Raw genomic sequence first — 14,592 nt, 5'->3', positions numbered from 1 at the left:
CACATTGCCTGGGAGATGTCTGGACCCCAATCACCCTCATAGGTCCAGGAGTGCTGGTCTCTACAACAAACCCATCTACTGACTCTTTAACCGAGGGGAGTAAAGCCCAAACCAAGGTTAGGCTCTCATGTCCACATGTCTTCAGACTGTGTCCTCCCTGGCAAGTTTGAGTTGGGACAGTCCATGTGTGTTTGTGAGAATCTGAAGCAGCTGAGGAGAGAGGCCCTGACCAACTGGGAAGGACTGGCAATTCATGGATATCCATGTCCAGGCGACGTGCAGGATGTGCTGGCATTCGGGATTCTGGGTGAGGAACCCAGGAACAATTCAGGAGCAATTCACGCAGCTCTGGCAGGGGAAGTCACCACTTTAAGTGAAATGTTCCAAGAAAAGCAAAAAGTAACAAGAGCAAAACAGAAAATCAGGGTTAGTGATGGAAATTCATTGATTTCTCTCGTGGGTGTAAATTACAAATGGGTTGGAAAGACAGTAGGTAGTAGTAATGGAAGCTGTTATAGGGGAGCACAGCTCTGGCAGAGCTTCACCTGTTGGCTAAGTACCTACTGTGGTCCAGCACTGTATCGGGTGCTAAAGATATTATCATGAACAAGCGAGACTCAGTGTTTGGAGAGTACAGACACTAAAAGGGCAAACACTAAGATAAGAACTTTAATAGTTCCGTGGACACACAAAGCAGGAGCACTTATCTCAACCTGACAGAGTGAAGCGAGGGCAAGGAAGGCTTCCTAGAAGAAATGACATCCAGGTTGAGAGCTAAATAAGCAAAGAGGGAGGGGAGAGAATTCAAAAGCAGGGGAAGTAATAATGTGCCCCACAACCTGGAGCTAAAAGAAAGCATGGAGCATTTAGGAAACTACAGGGACTTCAGCCTGGTTGGGGTGTGAAAGAGAGAGTGGTGAGAAGTGAATGGTGAGTGGAGCCTTGATCACGAAGAACCTCATAAATCAGCTCAAGAAATTTAGATTTCTCATTTTGTCAATGTTGGGATGGGAATGAGGGAAGGTGGGAAGCAGTAATTGAAGAGTTTTAAGAAGGGGAGTATGTTCTGGAATAATCTCTATTTCCCCATTGATTCCTTTTGTGTGTGTGTGTGTGTGTGTGTGCACGCGTGTGAGCAAGTCTTGTTCTGTTGCCTAGGCTGGAGTGCTGGAGTACAGTGGTGCGATCTTGGCTCACTGCAATCTCCACCTCCCAGATTCAAGTGATTCTCCTGCCTCAGTCTCCCAAGTAGCTGGGATTACAGGTGCCCACCACCACAACTAGCTAATTTTTGTATTTTTATAGAGACAGGGTTTCACCATGTTGGCCAGGCTGGTCTTGAACTCCTGACCTAAGGTGATCCACTGGTCATGGTCCTCCCAAGGTGCTGGGATTACAGGCGTGAGCCATCGCACCCAACCCCAACCCCATGGATTCTTCCCACAGGATCTTTCTGTTTCACCGAGGTGTTCCTAAATCCTCCTCGGGACACTGTGTTCCACTGTTCACATTCCCTGGCACAGTGTCTGACACATAATGGATTCTCAGCACACAGATGTTGCCCCTTGCATGAGGATCATGGTATGATTTAACTGGCCTAAAGGACATGTTGGCTGCTCTCCTCTCCTCATGTTGGAGTGACAGGGAGAGAAGGAGCCCAAACATATGGGGCAACCAGAGGGAAGCAGTGAAGCCAGAAAGTGGTCCCAGCCTGCAGCAGAGAGTGTGATATACTCGACAGAGCCATGTTTTTCTCCTAGGCAGACAGGTAGATGCCATCTCCCAGCCTTCCTGAGAGTAAGTGTCACCAGGTGACTGAGTTCCGAACAATGAAATGGGGGCAAAAGAGATGTACTCCTCTTATAGGTCTGGCCCATGAAATCTCTCCTGCTGGGTGCGGTGGCCCATGCCTGTAATCCCAGAACTTTGGGAGGCCGAGGTGGGCAGATCACAAAGTCAGGAGTTCGAGATTAGCCTGACCAACATGGTGAAACCCCGTCTCTACTAAAAATACAAAAATTAGCCGGACGTGGTGTCATGTGCTTGTAATCTCAGCTACTCGGGAGGTTGAGGCAGGAGAATTGCTTGAACCCAGGAGGCAGAGGTTGCAGTGAGCTGAGATTGTGCCACCACACTCCAGCCCGGGTGACAGAGCAAGATTTCGTCTCTGGAAAAAAAAAATTCTTTCGTATAATCCCAGATCTCCTTTCTCCTCTTTCAGTTGAATGAAGAGGGGTCTGAGGGTCTGGAGAGGGGTAGACCACAAGATGGACAAGGCTTTTGTCCCTGAATGGCCACATGGAAAGCCATGAGACTAGGACCAGCTTCACTGAAATATAATGTGAGTGACTAATCGACTTCTGTTGCTGAGCCACTGACTGAGGTGTAGGGGTTTATCTGCTGTAGCAGATAGCCTTGTTTATTCTAACAGTTATAGCTGTCCCTCGATATACGTGGGAGATTGGTTCCAGGACCCCTGGGTATACTCAAGGCCACACATGCTCAAGTCCACCAGTCAGCTCTGCAGAACTACCTGTAGGAAATCCCAGCTTTCCGTACACGCAGGTTTCACATCTCAGGAATACTCTTTGTATTGGAAAAAAAAAAAAAAAAAAAAATCCACGTGTAATGGGCCCACACAGTTAAAAACTGTGTAGTTCATGGGGCAACTACATGCAGCTTCCTTAGCCCCACCTTCAGCAAACTCATTCCAAAAGGCCCAGAAAAGAAACTTAACCTACGCCGAACGAAGTCTCAGGTCCAATGAGGAGAAGCAAGATAGCGCAGAAAATGCCTCTCTCTGAATGAAGGTCTCCTACTGGAAGAACACAGGTCCACCCATGGAGAGAGTCTCAAGACCTCTTTTAGAACATTTTGTATTGCTTGTTTTGATGCCCAGTTTATGGAATTAAAAATAAAACCTCTCACTGAAATATGCAACTGACTCAATCACTTAATTCTGTGTTCTCACTACACATAAAAGTTCATATCTTCACGTGGATATGAGCATGAAGTTGTTTAGTAAAAAGCACCTAGAAATGAGGTAACACAAGAAATAATATATAGTCAATAAGTTTTATATTGTGAAGAAAACTTTTCCAGTTATTACTAAGACGAGGAGTTATTCTCTTCTTAAAAAAAAAAAATAAGTCAGAGACTAAAAAATCCCTGGCAATGCCTCACAATGGCTCAAAGAACACACGAAGCAGAAAGACAGAGTAAAGCTATGGTTTATAAAAAGATAATGTTGTTAGAGTTATAGGTAATTTCATGGAAAATTCATAGAATGAATACCCAAAAGGTTCAGTATTACATGGACGTGTGTAGTAGCTATTATAAACATCAGTAGCTACAGCTACAGAAATACAGTTAATGGAGATTCTGTACTTAGAGGGAAAACTTTAAGAAACTCTGCCAAAGAGACTGAGAATTTCTTTATACAACTGGTATAAAAGGAAGCAACCATTCAAAAGTAGGTGGTCTGGCTAAACAGCAGGGGATATAGTGAAAGATACAGAACCAAGAAGATGAGAAAAGAATTCAAACAGAAACAGGAGCTGCTTGGCTAAAATTTTTAAATTCTTAGTGAGAAAGAAACTGGAGCTAGAACCACATTAAATATAATAGCCTGCTTGGGGTGTGTCTACAGTTAATTCCATCAGATATCATTCAAGACGGATACCTGAACCAATAGACTCTGGCTGTAAATCACAGTCTAGTTGATTTTGTCCCAGAGCGGTGAGATCAAATCCGCAGTCCTCTAAATGAATGAAAACCCAACAAGGATTTATTCTGCAAGTGTGTGCATATATTTTATCATTTATTAGAGATCATCTCCAGACTATCAAGGTTCTTCCCCAACAAGTAACCCTCATGGAATTCCAGTTGTGCCTGATCAATAAATGTGAATCGTGCAGTGGGATTAGTGGGTGTTATCTAGATTCAGGCAAAGCCACCTCTCCACCCTTGCTTCCCTCATCTTGCTCTCCTTTCTTTCCCCAGGCAGCCCCATCTCTCAGACTCTCTTTCTCCTCTCCCCCTGCATCCTCTTCTTTATCACAAGCCCTTGGTTCTCTTTGTCTAGAGACTCCAGAAAGAAAGAACCTGGGCCACCAGGCTGTATCTATCACCTGAGTATGTCCTCATCCACTTGGACTGATGGAGTGGGTGCACCTTTCTACCATGAAGGACCCTGACCTGCTGCAATAATCATTCATGATGGTCTCTCCTCCCTGGCAAGGTCTCTGTATCTGCTACGAGAATACTTCCTCATCAAAGGGCCCAATGTGAACCCCAGAGCCACTCAGCTGTGCCCCCAGCCGCAGTGTGAGAGCTTGGCTGCTGTCCTAAGAGATAGAGAGCTGAGGGGATGGGAGAAAATAGCAGAGAGGAGTTTGGAGGGAGACAGTCAATGGGAAGTGTTCTTGCTATTCCTCCTCCCCTCAAGAAGGAGCAACCTGGGATGAGCTGATTGTCCAAGCCGAAAACAACCCTCTCTCTGGACTGCGAATGCAGAGGAAGTCCCAGCCTTGCCTTCAGAAAGAGAATGATTTCTGTGCTGTATGCTGTATCTCAGGATTTCAAAGCATCCTTTCAACTAATTATTATGAAGATGTATATTAATCATGAGGCTACAACAGCTTCTTAATACTTGCTCTATTACCAGCTTGAAAAGCAACTCTGAAGGAAAAATCCAACTGTGTCTAAAGTGATTGGGGTAGAGAGTAGGGAGTGGTGATGGGGCTGATGCTATCCCTCAGAGCATTGGAAAACCAAAGCAAAAATCACAGGACCTGTGTTTCTTATGAGCAGAAGCAGCAACCAGATCATTACTACCACCAATATAAAAACATGCACTGGTCCATTTTTCCCCTTCCCCATCATTCCACTACCCTTCCAGCACCTCAAAGCTAGGTTCGCTAAGTGAAACAAGCTAGACACAAAAGGACAAACATGGCATGATTCCATTTATATAAGTTATCTAGAATATGCAAGTTTATAGAGACAGACAGTAGATTAGAGGTTACCAGGAGCTTGGGGGAAAGAGAGTAAGGGAATTGTTGCTTGCTAGAGTTTCTGTTTGAGGTGATTAAAAAGTTTTGGAAATGGATAATGGCCATGGCTGTATAACATTGTGAATATAGTGAATGTCACAAAGAATACATATAAAATTGGTTACAATGGCAAATTTTATGTTATCTACATTGCACTATAATTTAAAAACTTGATAATAATGTAATGTACCAAAATCATTGAATTGTACACTTTAAATTAATAAATTGTATGGTATGTGAATGATATCTCAATAAAGCTATTAAAAACACCAAAAAACAAGTCTACTAACAATCCTCACTCACAGGCACAAGTCTGTTCCAGCTTCTTTCTTTCTCATTTATTGAGAACGTTTCCTTGCCAGGTACTCTGCTAGGCACTGATGAAGAGAATAGACATGGCAGGAATTGTTTAAGTAGCTTAAACCTCCTTTCAAGCATCTGATAGTTTTAGCATCGAGTATGCCTGCAGGTTATTATCTAGGTTTACTGTCCTAATGCTGACCACAGAACTAGATAGCTCCAACTTTATTTCTGAGTCCAGGCTCCCTGGTAGTGCCTGATTCAGGTAGAGAGGTCTCTGTTTTAATCTCCTCCCCGAGTTCCTATTGCACCATCCTGACCAATGTCTGTTGTCCTGGAAGTCTCTGCTTTTGTACTAATAAGTCCCTTTCTAACCACCCAAGGTCAATGGTTCCAACCTAAACTCCATCCCACTGCCTGGGGCCCTGATAGCTTGCAAAGAGACCACACTGATATCCACTACTCATCTGTCTGAACTTCTAAACACCCTCATTCCAATTTACGTTTACCATATTATTCTCCCTTCTGGCAGGTAACTTCGCAACTTTCCCATGGATACCCTGTTACCAACTTCATATCTGTACTACAACTGAAAAGACCATTATCTAGCCGTACTTGCAAATATGTTGGCTTCCCTATCGAAAGTTCCAGATAGGAGGTTCTGGTACTACCTCATCTCCCTTACCCCCTTGACACCTGAGTAATTAAGCATGACCACAGAATCTCAAGATATAACAATTATAGTGAGTGCTATTTCTGAAACACAAACATGGTCCTTCCTAGCTCAGGAGATGATGTATAAAACACACAGATACTGGAGTGAAAGTTCTGTACTTTGTAATCACCTGGGGAGCATGCTAACCTGGCTGCACATTAGAATCACCAGGAAACCTTTTTAAAAATACTGATTCCTAGACCACAACCCCAGAGATTCTGACTTTAATGGTCTGGAGTGGGGTCCAGGTAGGAGAGAATTTTAAAAGTGCCCCAGATGACTCTAATGCATATCCAGGGTTAGGAGTAGCTGATCTAAGAGAACGGGACCAGATGATGTGGAAATGTATTTGTTCATTCACTCAACAAGTAGTTATTGACCACCTACTATGCGCCAGCCATAGAGTCTAAGATGCAGTGAGCTAGTCAGTAAAGTTTCAGGTTCTTACGGAGTGTCCAGTGGTTGATGTAAAGAAGGCTCACTGTGCGCTGGTTACCAACTTGTCTGAGTCCAATGAGACAGAAAACACTCATATGCAGCGAGTTATATGAAGTGGATTTATGACTTCCAGACAGGCAGCAAGGAACAACAAAAGCCTACGATTCATTGCCAGCTGGTCCCTCCAGGCTCAGGAAAGCTGCCATGGATGGATGGAGTCTCATCAGCACGTGCCCCACTTGCACGGCAGCTAAGAGATTCCGGAAAGCAGCCCACCCTGGGTTTTATTCCCAGGGGCCGCATGACATGCTGGGCTAAAGCACTGAAGGACATCCTGTTTCTAAGGGGGAACTGGAACAGGGCCCAGGCTGCTCTTGTTATTCCCTCCTTATCTCAGGATGTTGCAGTCCCAGAACATCCTACAGTTAGTCTTGAGAACTGCAAGGAAGAAAGGAGAAGAATTGGGTCAGTCTGAGGCCACCTGGAGAACTGTCCTGCCATTGGTGGAAAATGAAAAAGAAAACAAAAAAGTATAATTGTGTAGCTAGAGATAAAGCAACTCTAAAACATATAAAGTGTATTTTTATAATATGAACACAAGTTTCAGGGTTCCTGGATTTAGGTTTTTGGAATTTATGAGCAGATTACCGGCATTAGCGGAGTGACAGCGGGGAGCCCACTAGCCTTCAGAGCTAGGCATGGAGTAGGGAAGTAGTCCTTTAGAGAGAATCAGAAACTCTTTCTCTATCTCTTAATGAGCTTTAAGCCATTTAGAAAACCAGGGTGGTATTTGAAAACACAGCAGCTGTGATTCCACAGGGGAAAGAGCCAATGACAGAGCTCTCTTTAGAACAGGGCTTTAAAAGTGAAACAGGATAAACAGGTTTGATGGCAGCCTGTGGGAGGCAGAGGGGGCATTGAGCCTTCCACTTCCTTCTTTCTACAATTGACTCTTTTTCTCTCACTTCAAGCTGTTAAAAAGGAAACAATATGGAGGGGGTAGGTTTTCCCAACTCATCCTCCCTACCCTGGGCTCAGCAAAACTTTGATTAAGAATCCCGGGAGGACCGGGCTGACTTAAACCTTGCCAATTTATGCGAGAACCAGATCCTGTGAGTCTGTACTGGGATCTGCATACTCCATATTTCTGGAGAAAAAAGCAAAAACACAAAACACACAAAAAACAAAGCAAGATAGCCATTAGTTAGCTCACACTCAAACACAGGGCCAGTGTGTGGCACTGCTATTGCTGCTTTGTGAAAATCCCCTGCTCTCAGGTGGCTTACATTCTGGTAGAGTATTTAATAATCAAGTGTTAAACAAATAAAACATATATAGATGCAGGGAAGTGGACAGAAAGCCAAGTAGGGTACCATTTTAGATGGTATTTTCAAGGAAGTTCTTTCTAAGGAGGTAACATCTGAGAAGTGGTATGAATGAAGTAAAAGAATGAATTAGAAACTCCTAACAAACAGAAAGTCTATCACTAAGATACGGCTCTTTCCTTTACTCATTCAAATAAAAAAAAAAAATCTCTCCTCTTCTAACCAGCTTTAACCAAATTCTCTTCCTAAAGAGCTTCCTTCAATGGTTCTGGATTACAAGTCACCTGGACCTGGGATCTTGCTGTCTGCCCATCTCAACAATATGCCCCCTTCTGTAAATGTCTTCCTATAAACAATGCCCATGGTCCAAAATTTCTGCTACTGAGTTCAAACTTCCTTATAAAGCTGCAATCCACCAAACTGAGGCCCTCCAGTGCCTCCAGCCAGTTCTTACTCATATTCACAGATGGAACTAGAAACCCCTTTCCAGGTGCTGTTTCATCCTATACCATATGTTAACTGAGGGAGGCTGGTTTCCCAGAGGCAATCACAGCCACCAAGTCATCAACCATGATGCTCCCTGCAAGCCCTGTTGGCTAAAACTGGGTGAGCAGAGGGAACTCCTCAGACAGCCTTCTTCTCCCAGAGTCCAGGCACACGAGGTCAAGGTCTCTTCTGTTCTCCAAGGAACAATTGTTAGAAGTTCTTCTGTGTACTTGACTTTAGTTTCTTTTGTCCTAATATCACTCTTTCTATTGCTCTTACTTGTGTTTCAGCCATGAGCTGGACGGCAAAGGGGCAGGCCTTGCTCAGCCAAAATTTACCTACAAACTTCTCTTGCTTATTCTGTAAGTGAAGAAGAGGCCCGAGTAAGTGGTAGAGGAGAAGACAAAGGTGGAGCGAAGCCTTAATAGCCATTCTTCCTGCAGTTATGGAGTTCAGAGCTGGTGGGCATGTCACAGCCAGAAGGATGATATAGACAAATTGGATAAAACTCAGGAAAGAGTAACACACCAAAAAAAAAAAAAAAAAAAAGATGATGAAGAGGCTGGAGGGATTGAATGATGAGGAAAGATTAAAAGAACTAAATATGGACAGACTGGCTAAACGCCGATTAAAAGCAGCGATCAGAACTGTCTGCGGGTATCTGAGCACCAGCAGGGAAGAGGGGCCGCACTAGCAGGTGTAGGGTCAGGCAGGGGGGAAGTGAGGTGGACTGCGAATAAATGAAGGGAAAGTGTTAGTGGCAAACTGCTGGGTAGTAAAACAGCCTCTATAAAGGAAAAAGGTGGGAGGGAGTGTGGACCAGGAGATAGAGGGGTAGTGGGTATAGAAAAGGGGGACATTTAACATATGGACCTCCCTCTGAGACGTCTAAATATACTCAATGATGTTAGGCAAATTCTGGGGTGGGGAGGTGGGGAGAAGGTGTGCTCCATGGAGGAGACCTGAGGTGTGTCACATGGGCCATGTCCTTATCTAACATCTAAGCTATAGCAGTGAGTCCTGCAGGCCTGAATCCAGGATGGTCAGAGACCAGGAAGGATAGGACCATCAATCGGAGCACTGGGACAACACAAAGATTACACCATGTGACTGTCCAGCTGATAGTGACCTCTGATGCCCCTTTTTATTTTAAAAGTAAAATCCTGAACCAGAAATATTTCCCCTTCTGCAGAGAAAGAGGCAGCTGGTCAGCTTGACAGGCGGAAACTGCAGCTTTCTTGTTAATGTGCAATCCTGAAACGGTGATATATGGCTGGTGATAGATCATGTTGGGTTTCCGGAGAGCAGGGAAGGCTAAAGCCGGAGCCTAATTCATGATGCATGAACGCATTGATCTTCTTGGCTCTGAAAATACAGTGTAATGAACCCCCGCTAACACATCATTTTTATTCCACTGCACCTCGCTAATATCTAATGATTTCACCTTCTACTGTGATCAAACATAATTGTATGGGAGTTTCAACTTTGTTCTTTGATATAGAAACACCGCTGCCCAGCACTGTTTTGCTCTTTACTATTGGTAGAGCAAGTCTGAAACTTACACATATGATGATTAAGATCCTACAGAACGATCTTACGAGCTTTTGAGCGCCCTGTGTTTACATGTCCATAACATGTGTGTATCTGTGTGTATGCAGGTAAATTCAAGAATGTGTTATATGCTTATGTTAAACCAAAAACTAACTGAAGGCAAGAAAGATATTCAGAAGCAGGTACATCTTCCCTGGGATGGTAATACTCTTTCCCACCAATTGGCCCTTGGGAAATGGCAATTACTTCGAATGCAGATTACCTTGCAAATGTTATTGTTTGCAGAATCTCATCTGCTGATTGAAATCACTATAATAATTTGGTTTGAAGTCCATGAAGCTTCTGGAGCGCCTCTTGCCAGCCTGTCCTTGACAGCATCATATCCTATGTGCATCTCATGTTTCTTGGACAGAGTTTTTGATTACACTGATCCATTCTCCATTTTAAGAGAGCTTTTTGGAAAAAAAGAAACTAATATTAATTTTATAACTCTAGCCATCTGGCCTGAAGTTAGTTTGTTTCTGATGAAGGAACATTTACAGTACTTCTGTGGATGAGTTGGGCTCTCCTTTGCCAGCGCTGTGCTTGGAAGCAGGGCACCAGGGCTGAGTCCCAATTCTGACACTTGCTAACTGTGTGACCTTGGCCAAATCACTTAACCAGTTATCCCATCTGAATCTCAGTTTCCCCTAGATAAAGAGAAACTCTAATGCCTTTCTATGTCTGAATACAGGCAGCTGAACCAGATGATTTTTAATGTCTCTTGCAGCTCAAAGATTTATGATTCTGTGATACCTGAACACACTCTTTCACTCCTCTGCATCTCTAAAGTTCCTTTCTTCCTTATGTCTCTAGAGTTTGGGGTTCCTTAAACATCCCGATCCTCATCACAATGAGAGTTGGATACGAGCAAATCATAACCTCACAACTTGGATAAACAGAGAGAGCTGCACTTCTGGTGTCTTTTGTTTTGTTTTTAATCTTAGTCTTGATTTGAAACAACAACAACAACAAAAGAACGACAACACAAGAGTGAGTTAGGCAGAATGGTGGCCCAATTATTTAGATTCTTTAAATAATCTGTAGCAATATTAAGTTAATGCAAAACTTGGTTCTCAAGGTCATGCTCCTGCACGGCTTAATAGGTAAAACTTTGACCCCTACCCAGGCCTTTGATTTTGGCCTGCACTCCGTTCCACGGGGAGGTGGTGGAAGGTTATTACATAAAAAGCTGGTATTCCAAAGAAATACAGTCCAGAACTTGTGATGCAGGTCAGGGTACAGTATCTGACTGCAATCAATATGCACTTAAATGTTTGGATCATCTAAACCTCCACTTAGCACAAAGGATCTCCAGAGAGAACTTTCTTCAGAGCAGAGAAATTACTATTCCAGAGCTGTGAGTCTTCTTGGCCCATTTGTGTTTCAAGGGAGATGCTGGTGAAAGGGGCAAAGGAGGTCTCTTTGGGATGAATTGGCTGAACAGTAAATAGTCTAGGGGATAAAAAGCCTTGACTCTAATTCTGGCCACCACTGCCGAGAACAACTTGGCCCAATTCCTAATTATTCTCTCTCACTCTCTACCTCTGCAATGGGAGTAATTATTGAAATATGTTAACAAGGTGTGTTGAGATCATTGGATAGAAGACAAATATCATTTATACTCACAGGCTTGACAGAGATAGAAGAGAAAAAGCGTTAAAGTTCCAGGCACTCATTGTTCTAATGCTGAAACTTCGAAAGAATGGAAAATGTCATCTATTTACTTAATCTTTGGACTCCCAAACCTAAATTCCAGAATAGGGTTCACATTCCTTGTTTTAACCTTCAATGAGTCGCAGTCCAAAACTAGATTAGAACTAGAATCATTTTCTTGTTACTTTACCAATTCCTTGAGAGAGATAAGAAATGGAAAGTAGAAAGAAGTGGATAGACCCCAAGGAGCTCGGGATCATGAACTAAAATACGGGGGTGGGGATGCAGAGCTAGACATGGGGTTGAAGGAAAGGAGCAATACTGGCTCCTGGTTAGGGGAGGAACAAAAAAAAAAAAAAAACTGATCCATAGAAAGATGGATGTATATTGTAATTATTATAATACTTATAGATGTCAATTATTATATAGGTATTATAATGCTTACATATGTCAATTCATGTTTTCTTTCTTTTTTCTTTCTCTGTCTTTCATTTCTTTCTCCCTTCTTTCTTCTCTCTCTCTCTCTCTCTCTGTCTTTCTTTCTTTCTTACAGTCTAGCTCTGTTTTCCAGGCTGGAATACAGTGGCATGATCTTGGCTCACTGCAAACTCCACTTCATGGGCTCTAGCCATCTTCCCACCTCAGCCTCCTGAGTAGCTGGGACTACAGGTGTGCACCACCATGCCCAGCTAATTTTTGTATTTTTTTGTAGAGACAGGGTTTCGTCATGTTGCCCAGGCTGGTTTCAAACTTATGTACTCAAGCTATCCACCCTCTTTGGCCTCCCAAAGTGCTGGGATTACAGACATGAGCCACCATGCCCAGCCTCATACATTTCCTTAAAGCAGGCCTAAATGATGAGGAAAAGATCTTTGGTTGGGAATGAAACTTAATTATAGGCAATATCCCAGTTTAGAACAATGTTAGTGATGGGTGATTTTGAAAGAGTAGCAGTAAATAAAAAGGACAGACTAGAGACAAAGTCTTAAATTGTAAGAGAAGAGTTGGGTAAGACACAGGCAGAGATTACTGGTCTGGTTCAGAAATTGAATACCAGAACAAGCAACTGAAAGAGCTAGAAAATCTCCTACAAAAAATGTGGAAGTGAGATACCCTTTCCTGTGTGATTTGTATATGCTACTCGTAGAGCCTTAATACTTTGCCAGATAACCCAGTGAGGTTCCTTGCAGGTCTAGAGTAAATAAAGGTGAATCTTGGCTTTGCATACAGATCAGTGAATTCTTTTGGTAGGTGCCTCTTGTTCCATCCATTTGTCATTTGGAGTTTTAGGACACTTTCCCTCCACGAAAGTATTAAATGTATTTTTTACAAAAAAAAAAATACTTAAATGTTAATGCAAAACCTGGGGTGGAAGAAAGATGTCAAATAGCTGAGCAATGCGCTGAAGGCATGATGTCTCTGCTGAAGGATTTGACCCCAGTAATCTAATTTGCTTTAAATTTGAAATGATCCTTCATTCTCTTATTATAAGGCTTCGTGTCGTTGGCTCATAAAGATTACAATTTCTTTTCTTCCAATTGTAATAAATCCAATTCAAGCACCCTCTTGACTTGAAATTCGTCACAACAACACACAGAGGGCAATGCTCCCCTGATGTGCCTCTTGGGGAGGGCATTCGAGTCTCGTCTGCTGGAGAGAGATGATGCAAGACTATAAAGTGAGGCTTTCTCCCTTCCCCTTTCTCCCCCCAACTTCAATATAATCTGCGAAAAGAATACTGTGTCTAAATTATAGCTGATTCCTCATTATCCAGCAGTAAAAAGGTTAGGCGAGCCAGAAAGCCAGACTGACTGCAGTTTCACATTTTATCTTTCCGCCTGGGAACAGTTCAGTTTCTCAAATCCATTTGAAAACACTTCAGCTCATTCCATCCAATCTAGGGATTTTAACCTTTCTCTTCCTTTATTTTCTGTTCTTTTTCTTTTTTAACTGGCAGCTTAGAATTATAACTGACCAGCCTATATCCTGCATATCTGTCTATCTGTCTATTGATTAGTCATGGGTCTAGTGTCTTACAACAGAACTTGACTTTTGGATAACATTTGGTATTGATTCAAAGCTAAATTGGATAGATCTTTGAAGGACTTGGTTGTACTATTGAGGGGCTTTTGAGTGATAAATAATCATAATAATTACAGCACTTGGTATGAACTTAGTAATCATAAGGCCTCTGGTACCCAAAGATGTCTTTTTGCCAACCAGTAACTATCTTGATATGAATGGGAAACTTGAGCTTCAAACTACCACAATTTGTTACTTTAATATGAGCTGAAGGAGGAGCCTGAAGATGGAGAGCAAAGGACGAAGAATGAATATGAGTGCTCTAGAGATAGTAACCCCAACCCAGTTAGCACAGGTAAGTCTACAGGTGTAATCTCTATTAACAAAAATGACACATCCCATCACTTCTGTGTGATAAACATCATTACCAGGGCTGGGCACGGTGGCTCACGCCTGTAATCCCAGCACTTTGGAAGCCCGAGGCGGATGGATCACCTGAGGTCAGGAGTTTGAGACCAGCCTGGCCAATACGGTGAAACCCTGTCTCTACTAAACATACAAAACATTTAGCTGGGTGTGGTGGCACCCATGTGTAATCTCAGCTACTCAGGAGGCTGAAACACAAGAATAGCTTGAACCTGGGAGGCAGAGGCTTGCAGTAAGCCAAGATCATACCCTTGCACTCCAGCCTGGCAACAGAGTGAGACTTGGTCTAAAAAAAAAAAAAAAAAAACATTACCAGACATAGAAATACATGGGCAGTAGAAGGGTATGCCAAGATTCTAGGCAAAAAGGGTTATGACTAAAACAGTATTAAATAGTAGTCAAAATATAAAATGGTAACTGAAATAACTAAAGAAGGCATCAGGAAACTTAAACTGTCTTGTCTCCCTGGGAAAAACAGAAGGAAGGGGAAGAGCCAGATTAATGTTGTGGGAGGATTGGCAGAAGAGAAGAGAAGAGAAGAGAAGAGAAGAGAAGAGAAGAGAAGAGAAGAGAAGAGAAG

This window comes from Piliocolobus tephrosceles, chromosome 13 (genome assembly GCF_002776525.5).
Source record: "Piliocolobus tephrosceles isolate RC106 chromosome 13, ASM277652v3, whole genome shotgun sequence".
Lineage (NCBI taxonomy): Eukaryota > Metazoa > Chordata > Mammalia > Primates > Cercopithecidae > Piliocolobus > Piliocolobus tephrosceles.
The sequence above is the reverse complement of the archived record's forward strand: the minus strand, read 5'-3'. Positions refer to the sequence as shown.